The 18,642-nt window shown below is 39.7% G+C and overlaps 1 protein-coding gene across 2 annotated transcripts in view; it reads left to right on the top strand.

The window, feature by feature from the left end:
• The window catches only part of arhgef49 (Rho guanine nucleotide exchange factor 49), a 62,728-nt gene that overhangs the window by 26,139 nt on the left and 17,947 nt on the right, over window positions 1–18,642 (top strand). For both annotated transcript variants that reach the window (XM_032567665.1, XM_032567664.1), the window contains exon 2: window positions 13,520–13,677. The gene's annotated coding sequence lies outside the window, so the exon portion shown is untranslated. The remainder of the gene's footprint in view (window positions 1–13,519; window positions 13,678–18,642) is intronic.

The following is an 18,642-nucleotide window of genomic DNA, read 5'->3' on the forward strand; positions in this document are numbered from 1 at the left end:
ATATTATGGGATGCTAAATTATTATTGATAAGTTTAAAAAACAAACTTACGTTTACAGAAGAAAGCAGCTTCTAAAACTCCTGCGAAATTAAATTTTTTATTTTTTTTTTTTTACAGTTTTTGTCAAATACTGCTGGAGATACAGTATAAGGTAAAAAATAAGGCTCTTTGTAAATACTTGATCAACAAAATTGTTTTCCTGTGACCTGTAATACAGCACAGTTAGATTTTATTATGTACCTGTGGTCCCAAAGTAATTTTCTTTGAGCCCCTGGAAAAAGTTCTGATTATCACGTTTGGATGTAATTTCACACTCGGCACGTTTAGATTGTTTTCATTTCAGGATCCAACCAGAGAATAAAACCCTGATGCACTGAAGAGAGCGCTATCAAACCGGTGATGTTAATAAAAAGTACTCAGTTAAAATAACCCACTCATGTTATTTCTTTTCCTCTCCCAGTGGTGAGTCAAATATTGTCTAATTCGTCGCTGAGTAAGATCATTTCTAACAGGAAACAACTGAATTTCTCATTACAAATAGTGCAAACACAGCTAGCATTAGCTTCTGCTTGCTAGCAAGTAAATTGCTAATATTACTCAAGAGAACAACCCCATTGTTTGACGTACAATAAAAATCGTTATCATCAATATTACTTTCCACCATAACTTTACCGTCTCATTTATTATTTTATCCCTGGTAAAAGTTAAAGGGCTGTCGTTATCTTAAGTGTAAAATAATCCAGTTGGGTTATTTTGCTAATCCAGTCGTGGGTCAATTTAACATGACAGATTATGAGTTTGACCCAACATGTTAGGTTCAAATCGTACTGAAAATCAGGTTTAATCAGGTTTTACATATTGTTTCATTTGTTAAATGTTATTTTGCTTTCCAATGAAGCTGTTGTTCTATTCTTGATGTGTTTTCTTGCCTAATGCTTTACCTAATATAGAATAAAGTCCAATAAATTAGAACATCGTTAAAAAGTTCACTTTTTATTTCAGTAACTCGGTTCATAAAATTAAACATAAGTTAATTACACATGGACTAATGCTTTCAAGCAATTATTTATGTTAGTTGTGATGATTTCAGATAATGAAAACAAGATAAAAAAAATTGGATCAGACCAGTAAAAAACATTTTATTACAGAAGTGTTTGTTTATTATCTTTTCAAAACCTTTTCAAGTTTACTTTTAAGCCGATAAACGAGCTTCATTAGAACGTATATTCTAATTTACTGAATATACGTGAGTCTACAACATGAGCCCCATGCGGGCTACAGTCTCTTTCACGTTATCCCAAATCCCATTAATATAACTGCATTGTCCTCCCCTTACATTTTAATCTCTCACTCCATCGAAATAGGTTTCTCACTTTCTAAGGTCAGCATAATGTAAAAAGAAAGCAGTTTGTTCTTCTTTTTTTTTTAAATGTCATACCGAGTTTATCCTTTCTTATCTGATGTGCTGCTTAAGGAGACAAAGGACTTTAATAAGCTGCATGAGTGATTTTACTTTCCTGTTTCTTTCTTTCTTCTATCATCAGCATCATCTCTTGTTTTTCTTCTCACTGTAGTCACCTTCAGCCCATCGTCTCACCGTCCTGTCTCCATTCATTCCCAGTGATGAGGTGACTCACGCAGCCATCTGCTGCCCAGCAGATCTACCGCTGCCTCATGACCCTCTTTCTGTGTATTAACACCGCTCCTGGGGAGACACTGATATCCATACCGGCTCTATATCTTACCCTGAAATGCCTCCCCCACTCTCCTCTCCCCTCCTCCTGTTGTGTGGCTCTTATCAGATTTTCCCTTTTCATTCCCCTTCCTCCTCCTAAGTTGAATTAATGTCTTGGAGTGCTGTTTTACTTCATTTCACCTGATGCTGATTTTTTTTTTTTTCTGTCCTCGTCTGCCTCTACATATTTTGGCCCCTGGGAGACAGATTGTAGGAATGAGGTCAGATCGTGTGTGTGCCAGGCTGTGTGAGAGCAAATGGATATGAATTTCAGCAGGTTGTGTGGATGGTTTTTGTTTGTTGATGTCATTGTGATTCTCTGATGAAACAACATCGGACACAGGACACACACTCTGGGAGCAGGTGTGTGTGTTCGAAGGTGTGTTTTTACTAAACCCGAATGTCAGGCTGTTAAAATTCATAATAGTTAGCCTTTTTCAAGTTTTAGGTACTTTAACTTTCTTTGATTTCTTAGACTGTGCTAATGTTTACTACAGCTTTTATTGAACTATATGACATTTGATATTTTCCAAATACAAAATACATAAATTTATCTTAATGGAGGCCATTTTCTTGCTACTGTAGAAGCTAACATCATTGGTCTTTGTTAGCTCTGCTTTTGGGTGTACAGTAGATTAGTGCCAACGAAAAATAAATAGCACTCCTGGACTGGCTGCTTTACAAACGCTAGCTAGTAGCGTGAAGTAGCCTAGGTATTTCAACCTCACAAATTGCATTTGTTTTGAATATTTTACATATACTCCACACAAAAAATGACAATAGGCAATTTTTCTGCAAATGCCGTGGAGTTACATTCGACAGAAAAATCTGTGAATAATCAAATCAAATTCAAATCAAATTTTATTTGTGTAGCACATTTCAGCAGCAAGGCATTTCAAAGTGCTTTACATCATAGCAAACACAGAAACAAAGTCATGCAACATAGAATCAACAATCAAAAGATTGCATTAAGTCAAGTGCCATTGTTAAATTCATAATTGATTATGTTTCAAATACAACTCTAAACAGGTGGGCTTTTAGTCGAGATTTAAAGGAAGTCAGTGTTTCAGCTGTTTTACAGTTTTCTGGAAGTTTGTTCCAGATTTGTGGTGCATGAACCCTATTCATGGTTCATTATGAATGATTCATTCATAATGGACCATGAACCTGCATGTAGCATTCAGCTAGCCCCAAATGCAGAGTCTTTACACATGCAGAGCGACTCAGATGGCTTCCGTGGTGCATTCAAGGACAACTTGTACACTGTCTATACATCAAAACAACTCCAAAGAAATATAAATTTTGAGGGGTGCTTGTGGTTGTAACTTTAAATGAGCAGATATTCTTTTACAAGCTAATTTGTTAACAAAACTGTTGTTAGCGGCTGCTCTTTGACAGGATAGAAATAGAAAATACGACTGAATCCTTAGCAGGAGCTTTGTAATGTATGTGGGTTACTGTCTGATGTAAAAACAATTGTAAGTAATAAAAAAAACCTCAAGTAATTCAGAAGACAGCTTCAGGCAACTGGCTTCATCCTGAAACAATCGCTCATTCTTATCTGTGCTACTTAAACTTCAGCGGAATGATTTCGCTCCTGCCCGTAATACCACATCCTCTCTTTATTATCTATCTTTGTTTGCCTCTGCAGTTTTTGCGTCTTATTTCCTGACGTCTTTGTCATTTATCACGCGTCGCCTCGTTTCTCCTCCTCTGAGAGATATCTCACTTTACGACCGAGCTCATCCAGGCGTCTCGCTCAAAGATCAGAACTTTGAACGGTCTAGTCTAGTCACCACACCGTGGCGCAGACACCGCCGGTGAAAAGCTGTGCCGTCATTCGATAGGGAATGGCGTGTGTGTGTGTGTGTGTTTACGGATATCTGTTGCTCAGAAGGTTAGCTCTGTGTAGCTGTTGTTATGGATGCAAGATGAAGGTATCCGTAACCTTCCTTCAGTCAGTGGGAGAAACGAGTGACAGAAAGCCACTCTGCTGATTGGATCACACACGCATGTACGCCTACACACACCTACACACTCATGCTAAGTTATTTAGATGAGGCCTGTTTTTAATCAAGCCTTGTTTTCCTCTCTGATCGCAGGGTAATTACATGGTTTGCTGCTTCATTAATTAAACATGAGCTGCTGACATGATAATTTAGATTGGGCCTTCTAACGACAACACATATTTTTTGGCAATAGTCCTGGAACGTCGCTTTCATACGATAACGCCGAACCGAAGTGAACTGGCAGGGGGAAATACCATTTTTGAGACGAATTGGGAGCTGACCTAACGTCTAATAGAGTAAACAGGTAATCCATCAGATCTGAAAACCACTCCATTTAGAGATAAAAAAATCAAGCATAACAGCCTAGCCTTCTTACAGGGATCCCACTTGTATCACTTCAAAGCTGCGGTCTTTCCGTGACATTTCATCTTTGTCTAAAAGGCCTCATATCTTGCTTCGTCATTTGCATGAATTGGCTCCTTTGAACCGGCTTTCCTCCTCGGCGGAAGAGACTCCCTCCTTTGTCCTCTTTTGAATATGGGCCGTTCATGAAAAACCTTCATGCAAAATAAGCAACAAAGAAAAAAGAAAAGGTCTGAGGTCGTCGGCTGCCTGTATTATTCATCTGCAGCATTTCCACTTCGGAACGCAATATGAATGAGACCAAGATGACCACCAGAAGGAAAACACACACACACGTGTGGATGGACTTTTATGAGGTCTTTATTGTGGTTTGCATGAATACATTAAAGTTACACGTATTCTTATAAATAAATAAGTAAATATATATTTTATTTTTTGTTTTAATTTAGAATCAGACCGTTTTCTTTGGTAGTTCAAATATTGAAAAATCTTTTTTTTTTCCCTTACACAACACTACACAACCTACACAACACTGAAGGGCCAGTGTTGTGTAGAATTGATGTTTTTGAGCTTTACATCATGCTATGATGTTATTCTTTCATCCAAAACATACCTGGAGTGTTGACTTGATTCTTTCATGCATGTTTGAGAAATCCTTTAGACTCCCATGGCAACTATTCAGCTTTCCAAAACGCCTGGTAGGTGTTTTGGAAAGCTCCGTCAGACTAGCCAGCAACAATTAGCAAACACCTGGTGGAACTGCACATCATGCCGAGTTCATTATAGGAGCCACTTCTCACCACTGGTAAAGAGGGTGTCAAAGGGTTAATAGAGGAGTGATGTCGTGATGACTCCTGAGTTTCAGAAAGAGCAGAAGCTCTTAAAGTGACACAGGCCCAATTTCAAGACGTTAAAATACAAGGCAACGTTTCTTTTAAGTCGTATTTAATATATAGCATTTTAACAACTGAAGTTACCTGACTATGCTATAAAATGTCACTATGTGCCAGGAAAACAAATAATACAGCCCCTTTAAGTGGATCAAAACAACAATTTCTCGTAGTTTTTGCAACAGCTGGGACATTTGATAATAACTGGGGTGTTAGAGATTTGTACTTTGGTGCATAAATTTGCATATTTTTGTAACTCTTTCATCTTCTACTGGTGTTAAAAAAGCTCCCTCTCGAAAAGACCCTGGAGCATACTTTTTAATGTTTAATAGTCCTTTGAATGAAAATCTAAATTAGAATATATTGGACGTTTTTAGAAATAACATCTTATGTTTCTTTGTTTCCTCTTCCTGACTTTGACTTTTCTTTAACAACTAATGGGTCTTCAGTACGAATCCTTTGCTGTGGAAGTCCAAACAGTGAGGAAGATTCAAAGTCAGCATGGAGAACTTAGAGATGGTGCGTTCAGTGACCGGAAAAGGACTCAGATTTTCGAGTTTCTGACCAGACAATCATACATGAGGGCTGGTGAAGCTGAAAATCAGGCGACTCTGCTCCCAAATCAGTATCCTCTTCCCTTCCACCTCCAGTAGCTTTGTTCACTCTATAAAAAATGTTTCTATAATCATATTGATCTGGTACACGTGTAAGAAATATAATAAATGGCAGGTGTTGATGTTCCACAAACCACTTGAACAACTTGCATTCTCTCCCGTTTGCGTGTGTACTGCATTGAAAAGGCAGAGGGCTGAAATGTGCTGCATCATATTCCAGAGCTTGTTGAATATACAGTACAGACCAAAAGTTTGGACACACCTTTTAATTCAATGAGTTTCCTTTATTTTCATGACTATTGACATTGTAGATTCACACTGAAAGCATCAAAACTATGAATAACACATGTGGAAATATGCACTAAACAAAAAAGTGTAAAACAACTGAAAATACCCCTTATATTCTAGTTTCTTCAAAGTAGCAACCTTTTGCTGTGATTACTGCTTTGCACACACTCTGCATTTTCTTGATGAGCTTCAAGAGGTAGTCACCTGAAATGGTTTTCACTTCATAGGTCAACCTGCCCTGTCAGGTTAATAAGTGGGATTTCTTGCCTTATAAATAGTCATGAAAATAAAGAAAACCCATTGAATTAGAAGGTGTGTCCAAACTTTTGGTCTGTACTGTATTCCCTCTCCTTGTGACACAGTCAGTTGTCGGAATAAGAAAAAAAAAATCATTTTGACTCCTTGTTAAAGCACTTCAATGTTCTCCCCTGCTGCTTTTTTCTACAGTTACAATCAGGTCTTTATTTTTATCTCCGCTTTCTAAACTAACAACCCTCGGATCCCTGCCGACCTGAGCGTCAGGCCGCTCTCGTAAAGCGTCTGACTCTGCGTATCTCAGCGGAGGCTCGTAGGTCATTCACCCTCTGCGCTCGCTCTGCCTAACCAACTGCAGTCTTCTTCGCGTCCACCTTTGATGTCTCAGAGTCTCTCCGATGAATACGATGAGTAGCGGAGGTGTCGGCGAGGCCCCTGGGTGGGGCCTCATTAACCTACATTTCTCCCTCCGACATCGGAACGGGGAGTGGTGCTTGGAGGGGGTTCTCGCTCTGCTCGTCGGAACGCGTCTGAGGGAAGAAAATGGAAACCATTCCGCTAAAGAAACTCCTCAGCATATGCAAGGGCGATGGATGCTGGGAGCTATTACTTTTTTTTTTGCCTCCCCGCTAATTTCCATCTTCTAATTTGCCGTGTATTACAGCCGGCTAATGCACTGCTAATGCAGTATTCATTCATGGTTGGAAGATGGAGCTTGAAATGGGAAAAGCATCGTTTCCAGAGTTTTGCATATTAAGTGTAAGCTTTAGGAGAGGCCAGGGTGGAAAGAAAACTATGTTTGCCTCTCGGAATGTGAAACGTATATTCAGTATGTTTAACTCTCTGTTTTCACTTCAGCACAAACCAAATGAGTCGTCAGTAGCGGTTTCTTCATTTTTTTGACTTTTGTTTGTTGGATTTTGCACCATTTTCTTTCACTTTATATTGAACAGTTGCTCTGCTGTTATTGAGCTTTGAAATGTTGGGGACCACTGTTTTAAAGGATGTACGACAGCTTGCTTATCCCCTTTGATAAACTCACAGAAGGTCTCTGTATATCATTAGCTAATGTTCTACAATAGAGCAGCAGCATTAGTGCCAGTATTGAAACATGACATCAATGACCAGTCGGCCTACATTTCATTGAGACCAGACATAGATGAACGCACTTATGAAAGACTTCACCATTTATGACAGCATTTTGACCACATTGCCAAGTTTCTCAGGCTTGAGCGGTTCTGTCACATATCTGCATCATTTATTTGTTTCCTCGAAGAGTAACATCTTCCAGCAAATGTTGCTGCTGCGCATTATTCAACCTTTGTAAAGCGGTTTGTCCTCTCTTATGTAAGAAACAGTAGACGGGCTTTTCACTTAAGTTACTGATCCAGAGCGCACTGGGAGTAGCGACTCTCCTGGGAATAGAGACGCAAAGTGGTAGATTAGTGAAAATTGGCAAACACAGAGGGGAGGAAGAGACATATACCGTCATAAAATTAGAAATTCAAATTTCCTACAAATTGTGATCGTCTGAAAAAGTAAAGTACACATTTACACACCAATGACTTATTGGCAAACAATTACTTCTTACCATATTTCTCCACTAAATAGATTACATTCATGTATTAGTTGATGGGATATAATGTCTCCACACATATTTGATAGCCTGATTTTGGAACATGTTGCTTTGCACCACATATCTAGAACTACAACGGCAGTTAAATTGGTTGCCTTTAAACTAGAAAACAGGATATTACTATTTTACTGGCAGCTTTAGCGATTATATTGCGTTTGATTAAGCCTTCAGAACTCTTCCATCACTTGTCAAACCGTCTTATTACACCTGACCGCCGTACATTTACTCTCTCCGCTTCATTTAGAGCCACAGTGTAAGTCATTGTTGTGGCAGGTGGTAGTTATTGTTGCTTCAGGGGGCTCATAAAACAAGAGCAGGCAGCCGTGTTTCAGAGCAAAGTCGTTGGTCCGAGTCTTTAGAGAAACTGTAAAATATCGCAGCAGGCGTCCGGGTTGGACCGCTACCTTTAGTGGACAGCAGCGTGTATTCCTCCGTCACACACCGAGGGCCAAACAGCGTGCCATCATGACTCATTTATTTATAAGACTGCTGCTAACAGACAGTACTTTGACTTAATTTCCATTGCGATGAGAAAAGTTGACTTTGCAGAACCCGACAGTCCAACTCCAGATGTAGAAGAGTGTTGAACAGAAGGACAGCAACATACAAATCTGACTCTGGTTTCTAAAATCCCCTCTCTCACACTGACAAATGAGGGATTTTCTTATTTTTCCTATTTAGCCTCGGAAAATGAAGAGCTGTAGTTTTAAATCCTCCGGCAATTACAAACGTAGGTCCAGAACGCTTGCAGACGGACAGGTTTTAAAGTCGCGATCTCGTTTTATCCCACCGAGCGTCCTCCTCGTCCTCCAGCTCCCTCCTGCATGACTGTCGCCGTCCTGCTGGGACCTCCAGCTGTGCCAACATAGCCTGGCTGTCTCTCTCTAATATCACAGAGCCTCACATGCTGACACCTGCTGAACCGCAGCACACTCTGGCACCAAGTCAGCGCATTAATGTCAAGTTAGTTTTAAGGAGCGTGTGGATACTGTCCATTTGACTGCCTCACATAGTGCTGAAAAAGGAATCCTGTTGATTAATGTTGTACAGGCTGTGCAAAAAGTAATATTATGTGTTTTCTTTTTAACAAATCCGCTTGTTTCCTTTTAAGTCGTTGCACATTTGTTAGGAAATTTTTTTTGTGATTTTAGCTGTGCCCATGAAATATTTACCAAACTCTGTCTGCCAATCATGGACAGTTTAAATTGAGTTTATTTGATTGGACAGTTGAAGTTTAAAGAAACAACACATAATGGAAGCATAACTTGAAGAAACAAGAGAGTCCTTGTTGAACGAACGATCCAGTTACCAGCTTTGTTTCTAGTCATTCACAGGTTGTATTAGTCGCTCTGGCTTTTTTAAAGTTGTTCATCCGTACACCACAAATACATTTTCCTTATAAATGTTTCCAAGGTTTCCTCCAGAAAACTTGCTAAGTCCGGTGGTTGGGTGCCAGTCATTCATCCAGTGGCCCGTCGTGTTTTTGAGTAAAAAAATGTTTAAATTGGACAGGAAATTTGAAAATATCACTAGATAATCATGTGATTGATACCTGAACACCAACTATAAAGTCTTGAAAAATGCAATCATTTTAAAAAGGCAATGTTAGCCTGGTGGGGGCACAAGTAAAGCCTGGTGGCCCGCCAGGCTTATAATACACTGGGGGAAACCCTGTTTCACTATTTGAGAGGGAAATTAAAAGGCTTTCCAGTGACATAAAATTGACTGTCAAGAGGCATTGTTACAACAAAAAATAACTAACGAACCACACATTTTCTTATTTTTTACTTTTTCTAAACATTCCGGGCGAGAGGCGGGGTTCACCCTGGTCAGCTCACCAGTCTGTCGCATGCTTTAAGTTCCACTCAGACTATTTTCTGTCTTGCCTCATATGTCGGCATCTTGAAAAACATTTACTATGCATGTCTAAGTGTATCTTGTGTTACATAAAGCCCTGTCACACCTTTGAAGTAAGTGTGTTGCTTTTGATTAGCTCCCTGTTTGAATAGTGCGTGTGCATTAGGATGAAGGTCGTGCAATTCAGTGTTCAACTCAGTCAGGACTGGGTGTGTTACTTTTTCTGTGACTATCTAGGGCTATTTTGTCTATAATTAAAGATTAATTGATCATCTGAGAATGAAACTTCAATGCTCTGCGAGGGACCATATGAGGTCAGGTAATTACAGTGTATGCTATTGTAGCGCAAGTCTCACTGGGTTAAAAAATATAAAGGTTCAGTTTAATACTGCAGGAAAAATTATGGCTTAAAAAACAAAGACAGAGATGACTGATTGACACTCAGTACAAAGCACCAAATATTTCCTGTTTGTGACAATTTCTTTGATGATAATGTAAAATTTAGACCTAGCATGCTTATAGTAAGCACTTAGCAGGCAAAAGATAGTGTTGTATTAAGTGAACAAATTCATTCTTTAAAGTGAGCTGAAGTTACTGACATTAGCATATTACACAACAAACTTATGCCGTCTTACCGACTTATTTCATCCTACGGAGGACAGTCAGCAGCATTTAATCAGGTCATTGTACAGTTCAAAAAATGCTTCTTCTACTGTTTTGTCTTACTTAAACTGAGTCAGCATTATTTCTTGGGTTTCAAGAAATAACCCAGGAGTTGTAGAGTGTCTCGCCTAACCGTACAGTTATCAGCCTGTCTTTCATCATTACAAACAAGAAGAAGGTCAGAGTTCATCGCTGGTGTAATCTCAGTCCCATCTTCACTCCTACAGCACACCTCACTACTGTCTCACTGACCTTCCACATGTCCTGCTCCACCTTTGCATGGATTTCTATACGCCTCACACACGGCTGCATAGACCATTTCTTTTCACCATGTCATATGATTCCTATAATTATGATCCCTTTCAGCTGCAGTAATTTACAGTGAATATAAAGGACCTTTGACAACATCTGCAGTAGTCATAATAACAAAGTGATCGCCGCCTGATAACATCATACATAGCTCAATTTTGAGGAACTCCTTTATGAGCTGACCTGGAAGCTCGCTGCTCTATGATTGGCTGGCTTTGTTGAAGCCTTTGCACAATGGGCACAATGTCATCCTTTCTCACCAATTGAAATTTGTTCATAGACATTAACCCAAAAACAACAGCTAGCATCCGCCTGCTGTCTGGTTTGTGGTTGTTGATCTTCATTAAACTGTTAATTCTGTGGAAGCAAGCTGTTTGAAGAGAAACTGTGCATAAACACTTTCGACAAAACGACTTTCTGAACATGTTGATTTTAAAAAATGACACTTGTACAGAACTATATGCTTTATAAGTGCAATGAAGCAAATATTTCCACCTTAAAAGCTTGGTAAAGTACGTCTACCTTCTTATTTTTAATCTTTCTCCAAGTTTTGCTGTGTATATTTTTGCATAATTGTTGTAAATCTGTTTCATTATTTCAAAATTTTCCCTCATTTTTAAATGAACTTTTCTTTATATTTGTTAAAGTGCAAAAAATAACCACGAAGAAAGAGTGTTAGGCTGCCTTTTTCATTGAATGCGTTTAATTTTTGTTCCAGAATTCCAATTACGCCGACAGTCCATGTTTCTCACAGCATCCAAGCCATCTTTTATCGTTTCCTTCAACTCTTCTCAGCATTTAATGGTACGCCTCAAATCCAGACAGCCAAAATATATTAACTCCAAAGTGAAAATGAGGTGATGTCATCTTGAGGAAACACGGCCTGTGAAGTGTGAAGATGTGGAAAAAAGCTGAGAGACTTCCACACACAAACACCCTCAGCACGCAAAACCAAACAAGCAGTCGTGTGAGGCTGCGTGTCTACTGGGAGCGCAGAAGCTGTCAACAGTCACGCCGCACATTATTCGCACCTCTTCCTCTACTTTGCGGGATGTGAAAGACGTTCGGCGTTCGCTGCACACACACACAGAGATCACTGATAGACACCCAGCCCTGAAAGCCTCCCTGCATAGTTTCAGAGGGAGCGGAGGATGGATGAAACGGGCCGGAACGATGGCAAACTGACTTGGTGATTTAAAGGGGGGGGGACGGTGTCTTGGTAGGAGAAGAAAAGAGAGAGGAGAATGTTCAAAATAAATGGGTCGCTTCAGTCAGGCCTGATAAGCCTGTCAGTTTCAGTGGGATTGTCAAAGCGAGGTTATTCTCTCTTCCATCCATGCGCTTGCTGGAAAGTTGAGTGTAAAGCAAAAATTGCTTTAATTTGAAGAGGCAGAAGTCGGAGTTTTATTGTCTTTTAGTCACTAAATAAAACACAGTGGACGTTTGATCCTCTGGTTCATGGGTGGAGCAGCAGCGTGCGTGGGAAAACGGGGAGGATCTACCGGAGGGCCCCTGTCAGTCATTTAGCTCTCCGGGGGACGGAGGAGGGCGAAGCGGAGGGGGGTTCATCTCTATGTGACAGCGACTTGTCAGAGCTTTGGAGGATGCAGATACAGCACATTTCGTCCCAGCATCCCACGAGAAGCAGCGCGCGTCAGGCATCGCGTGATCTCAGCCTCGGTCGCTTTTCTCATCATGCGGGTGACGAGATACAGAGGAGGTGGATGGAGATGTTAGTGGAGCAGGCGGTGTTTAAGTGAGGTGGGATGAGCTTGTTTTTTATACATATTTTTACTGATTATTCTTGTTGTTTTGTTGTTTTTTTAGTTAGAGTTGTCTCTTTAGACTAAACCTAGTCTTTTGATGAGGAAATCCTTCCTGCAAGCTTTGTTGTTTCGCCCGTTGTCACCGGGTTTAGTCTTTAGAAAAATTACCTTAAAAGTATTTTCACTTTTAAATTTTAAAGAAAATGTTTCTCACAGATTGAGCTGGTGCAAGTACTCCAGTTTTTGTGCTTGTTTCTAGGTAAGTGCCAAAAAAAATAAGAAATGCAATGAAAATGTTCATTTGTTTGTCTTTTACTTATATCTTAGAGGTTTCTCAAGCAGCTTTTGAAAGTCAGGTCTTTGCAGAAATCAGGTTGAATAGCCAAAATATTTCAGGTTTTTACCACTGCAGTCCAGATTCCTTAAAACATTGGGCGGCCCGATAGTAGGAAAACATGAAATAGTGATGAAATTATCGAATGCATTGAATATTTGTTGCAACTATCCTACATTTTCTCCACCCTTCTCTTCAATTATGGACCACAGTGAGAAAAAAGCATCTTGTATCTCTGCTTCCTCTGACTTTAATTTAAACACCTCACTGATTCTTGAGTCTTCTCTCTGCAGCAACGACACACAGAAAGAAGATGCTGTCAGCACAACCTGATGGCAAAAAGATCAGATTTTTGAATTTCATCAGCTGAACTCTTAATGCGTTTCTAAACACACTATAAACTAGCTTCACAAATTTAATCTGAAAACACTACCCTGTTTTGTTTGCTCTGTTTTCTAGGAACTCTGCCTACACACGGATTGAGTGTGAGTGTTGTGGCATGTGTGTGTAACCGTACACTGGCCTCTCCTGACAGAGGAGAACTAATTATGTAATTGACTCAGCGTCTAATTGAATCAGAAAAAAAGGAGGACAGGGTTTGCTTTACAGTATCAGGATACTTTTGCCTCTCAAACCTCGTGTCTCTGTTGCTCATTGTGCCTCAATCATTTGCTCAGCAGAGATAAAAGCGGCCGCGCTCATCAATGTTATTGACTGAGCCGTGATGGTTTGGTGTTGCTTTCAGAAACAGCGGCTCATTTATGAATGACCCCCTCGGTTTTCTCCCTCTGTCCCTCCAGCTCCGACCGGCTCGATAAAAAGGCTCCTGGTGGATCATCAAATACCGGAGAGGAGGGCGGGAGGGGCGCAGACAAACGAGAGGAAGCTGGCTGCCCTGGGATCTGAGTCAATGACCTGTTGGACAACACAAGAAGCACGGAGGATTAATTAAAATGGGGTAAGTTTAAGAGATTAGACTTCACGTTGCCAATAGCTGCAGGAGCTTCAGGCAGCTGCAGCAGGACTTATCAGCAAACATGATCCCTGCAACGCGACGCTCACCGCTGGGTAACCTCTGGCCAAGCTGAGACGCAGCGAGATGTGCTGATAGTAAAATTCACAAGCAGACTTATATTCTGGCTAATGCAGAGACATGTGCATATAGGCAGGAAGACAAACTGGAAAGATACAAAGAATGGAGATATAGGAGCGCTAAACAGAGCATTTGCAATAACTCATACACTAAGTGAAAAGGCTTTTTACGACAACTGCAAACTTGAACGCAATTAAAAAGTGAAACAGAAGACAGGGTTGTTAAAATCTATGATTCAGCTTTTTTTGCTTTAAATGAAGGGAATAAAACAAGACACACTTACAGTGACAGTATTTACACTCCTGAGAACAGCGGCGTCAAACTCATTTTGGTTTGGGGCCAAATAAAGATCATGAATGCTCTTAAAGGGCCAGTTGTGACAGAATGTATTGATAAAACCTGATCATAAACTGTTAAAATATCAAGAAATTCTTCAAATTAAATATTATTATTGAACATCTTTTCAGTCCCTCCAGGATTTTGCGATACTTTTTGTGATTTTTTTAACAATAAAAACCGAAGTGTTTGTGGTACTAATTTAGAAATATTTATGATATTTACACTCATTTATTGTCATGATATGCGGTAGAGGTGGTGAGGCAGAACGCAGCGGACCCAGGTTGAAATGAATGATGGTAGTTTAATAATGAAAATAAGCACAAACAATCCAAAGTCCAGGCAGCACAGCTGAGCGGAAAGGCTAAGGCTCAACACTGGTAGCAACTGGCAAACTAATAGACATCTAGCAACAGATGGGACAGCAAGACTGATTAAACAGACCGGTACGACAAGGACCCGACAAAGACACAGAAACACAGGTGGCATTAAATACACAGAGGGTAATCACGGGTCGAGACACACCTGGGAACAATCAAGGGGTAGACAGGACAACACAAAGACTCAGAGACACAGGAACCCAAAATAAACACACAGAAAAACTCAAATCAACACAGAGAAAACCCAATCCTTCCATTTATGACAGTAAATGCGACTTTTTATTACTCATTGGATAGATTATGGACTATAATCTGACATCAATTAAAGCTGAGGCAGCTGTTTAGTGCAAGTGAGAAAGTTTTTGACAATTTTTGAGAAAAATCTGCAATAAACTCCAGATTATTAGCGCAGAAAAGTGCGGAAATTTGTTGATTTTTGCATGAATTTCCAGAATAATTTTCAAGAATCTGGAGGGACTGATTGACGTAATTTGGCAGTGAACAGATAAAAACTGCATTGATAACATAACATTTAAGCCCACTTAATGTTTAGTGTAGAATCTACAGGGCCACATAAAAAGCTGTGGCGGGCCGGATTTAGCCCACGGGCCTCGAATTTGACACGTGACTTTCTTTTACATTCTGTCACATTGCAAGCACAGACATGATGACTGTCTGTCATCATGTCTGTGATGACAGACAGTCATCAAGACAAGATACAGAGCAGAACCGGAACCAGAAGGCCTGAGTGGTACACAGATGTTTGTGGTTGTGTGTGTGACTTTTATGTGCTTTACAAAAACACGCCCACCTTTTTCCTGAGGTTTTGTTTTTGTTGAGGGTGAAAAACCAGAAGAGTTTCAGGGCTTTTCATTGGACGTCATCAATCAGTCAAATGAGTCTCATCATGTAACCATTGTGAAACGTTTTCAAGTCAGGAGCCGACAACCTAAATGATTTCTTCAAGATTTAAAATAGAAAATTTATCTTTGCAAGCATGTCGGTCTCTAAAATTCCACTTTATGCAGCACAAAAAAAGTATCATTAAATCTTTAACCCAATCATGTCTTCATGCACAGATTCAGGAACATATTTCAGAGGCTTTTCATTCGGGTCACTCTAAGGATCAGTTCAAACACCCTAATGATTTATTAGTTTTTCATTGACTCTGAAATCCTGTCCTGAAAAATGAGCTCATACCCCTTCTGGGACGTGGTGGATGATAAACCGCCCAGCTGGTGGAGATGAGTTATTCCCCAGTTGGCTGCAGAGACAGGAGGGAGAAGGCAGAGCTACGACCTCCAGGGAGCGCTTACTCTGGTTTAAAATTCAGCTGGAGAAAAGCAGAAAGAGAGAGAGATACTAAGCTGCACTCAGGCTAATTAAAACCAAATTCCGCACATTAATGGTTTTTGCACACACACACGCGCGCTCCCCCGCCTGCACACACACACATATATCTGTGCCAATTAAACACAAAAGAACCTGTACACTTAACATCTCCTGCTAGCAGCAAAGGAAATTTGGAGATCCACTCAAAAAAAGTTATGAAATAGTTGAATTTAAACCAGGAGAGAAAATCAAAAGTAATTTTATTGTAAAGCTTGAAGATCAGGGTTTTTATAACAGTTTAAGAAAACTAGACTAGAGTATATGAAAAAACAATAATATATTAGAATCTGTTCTGTTCTGTTCCCCCCCCCCCCCCCAAGTTTCATATTTAAAGCATTTCCCTTGTTGAAATATAATCCATAAACTGATAGGTCGTGGTAGTTTGTAAAAGTGACTAAAACAGAAGTTGGAACTGAAGAAATTTGAGTTTAGTAAAATACATTATTTTATTATGCAAAACGTGCAGCAGCCCTAAATTATAAAAGTGCAGTTTACTGTTAATTTTGCATTTGCATTCAACAGTGTGTGACGAATGTCACTATTAATTGATATCAAATGCTTTGCTAATGTTTTGATCTTTTTCTTCAGACGACCCAGACTGGTGGGTTTCTTTTAAAGCAGTTTTGATGTGTCGTTCTTCAAGATAGCTGAAAGTCTTTAAAATTTTTAATTCGGACCTTGACTGCTTTTTCACTTTTTTACCAAACTTTGATAACTTATTATGCAGGATAGACTTTGATAAGAAAAGTCTGCAAGAGTAAAACAAAAGACAAAATGTGAGGTGTGAAGTACTTTCAGTCCAAAAATAAAAAAGACCGGCATAACATTGTCATAAACATGACATAACACCTGTCAGGAACATGAAGGAGTCTTCATGAATGTTTATAACTGTTGACATAAAGAGTCATTTGGTAAATAATGACAGTTTTAATGCAAAGTTGCCCTAAAAGATGTATTAAAAGTCCAATAAAAGTGTAAACTTTGCATTATTTGGTCAATAATGAGCCTTTTAATGCAAAGTTCTGTGAAAAATTTTAATTAAAAGTCAATTAAAAGTGTCATTATTTACTGAATGACACTTCATGTCATTAACATTTATGAGGACTTCTTCATGTTCATGACAGGTGTTATGTGACATTTATGACAGTCTTCTGCACACCCCTTCAAATAAAGTGTTACCAAAAGACTTTCAAAACAGTTGAAGTACCAATTTAAAAGATTCCAATAAAGTTTCACTTCTTGCTGTCAGCGTTGCTACGTAGAGGGTTCAAATGCCTGCAGGTCTTCAGGAGGCACTTTGAATGCAAGTACTTAAAAGTACTGTTATGTTTAACTTCCTAAATGACTGCGTTTCCCAACTGCAGCACGAGCCTCGGTTTCAGAATCAATAAATTAGGGGCCTGGCTTTCTGTTTATTAGCTAATTTAATTCAGTAAGCAGCTCGCAAATGACATTTGAGGGAAACCGCCCACTAATTGACTCTGATCACAACTCTGCTTGCTTCTGTCCATGTAAGGAATCGCAATGCATCTGTTAGCTCAGGCTGCAGAGGCTTGTTTTAGTGGAGCATTAGAGTCTGCGGACGATATTTGAATTTTACTTTTCGCATGACGCATCGGCCCTGCTTCATAATCGCGTCCTTAATCAGGCTCTGTTGAATGTGGCAGACAGAATATGAGCCCTGGATGATGGAGGAGGTTTGGGCTGAGTGGTCAACATTCAATTTGTACTCATTGCACAAAGACAGGAAGAGTCAAAGTACACCCAGTGCCATCTTGTCCGCTCTTTCGGCTGCTAATATCCAACTGCTGTCTGATTAGTCAGAGGGAAAGAGCTGCCGAGCAGCTATCTTCATTACTGTCCCTTCAGCTTACTGCTTTCTTTTAACATCACATTCATTTCCCCCCCTTTCCTCCGTCCCATCTTTGTCTCCTGTAGCGGCTCCGTCTTGCACTGTCTGTCTCTTTGTATCTGTTTCTCAATCGTCGTGTTTTAATAGCCTAGCAAGCAGAGCAATAATCCTTCTATTATTATTCCAGCTGCAAAGAGAGAGAGAGAGAAAGGAAAGGAAAAAAAACACTCGGGGGGTAGACAGGGCACCATTTATACAAAATGAATGTGATTGCTTTGGCAGAAGAAACACGCTTTAGGGGCAACATTTCCTGGACTGTGGTTATACAATATTCATGGGTGCTGTTGTCCACCTGGTTGTGGAAGAACTCTGACAGATCCTTGTCATCAATGCAAAGGCCTGAAAAATTTGACACAAGTGCAGTTCGCAGTAAAAATAATCAAAAGCCTTCCACTTTGTCCACATTTATTGATCTTACCACCACAAACTTCAGTCTATTTTTTCAGATTTGATGTGACAGACTGACATAATGTGCTGAAACATTGTCGAATTGAAAGGAAATTTGTAGTATATAACGGCACTTTGATACTGTTATTCTCTCAAATTAAATTCAGTGCAACCAATTTCCCGTAAAATTCACCCCAATTATTGATAGAGTTAGATCATACAACTTTTAAATATTTAATAGCTTATTCCATCGCTTAAAAATAAAAAAAATACGACACAACCGTACGCCTAGCAAGATATGATGTTTTGCAAGAAACTACCAAGAAATCCAACTCTGGGAGAGCTGCAGAGATCTGTAGCTCATACAGGAGAATCGAGAGCTACATTGACATCATTTAGATCAAAGGATATTGACTTGTTCGA

This window comes from Xiphophorus hellerii, chromosome 7 (assembly GCF_003331165.1).
Source record: "Xiphophorus hellerii strain 12219 chromosome 7, Xiphophorus_hellerii-4.1, whole genome shotgun sequence".
In the NCBI taxonomy this organism is placed as follows: domain Eukaryota; kingdom Metazoa; phylum Chordata; class Actinopteri; order Cyprinodontiformes; family Poeciliidae; genus Xiphophorus; species Xiphophorus hellerii.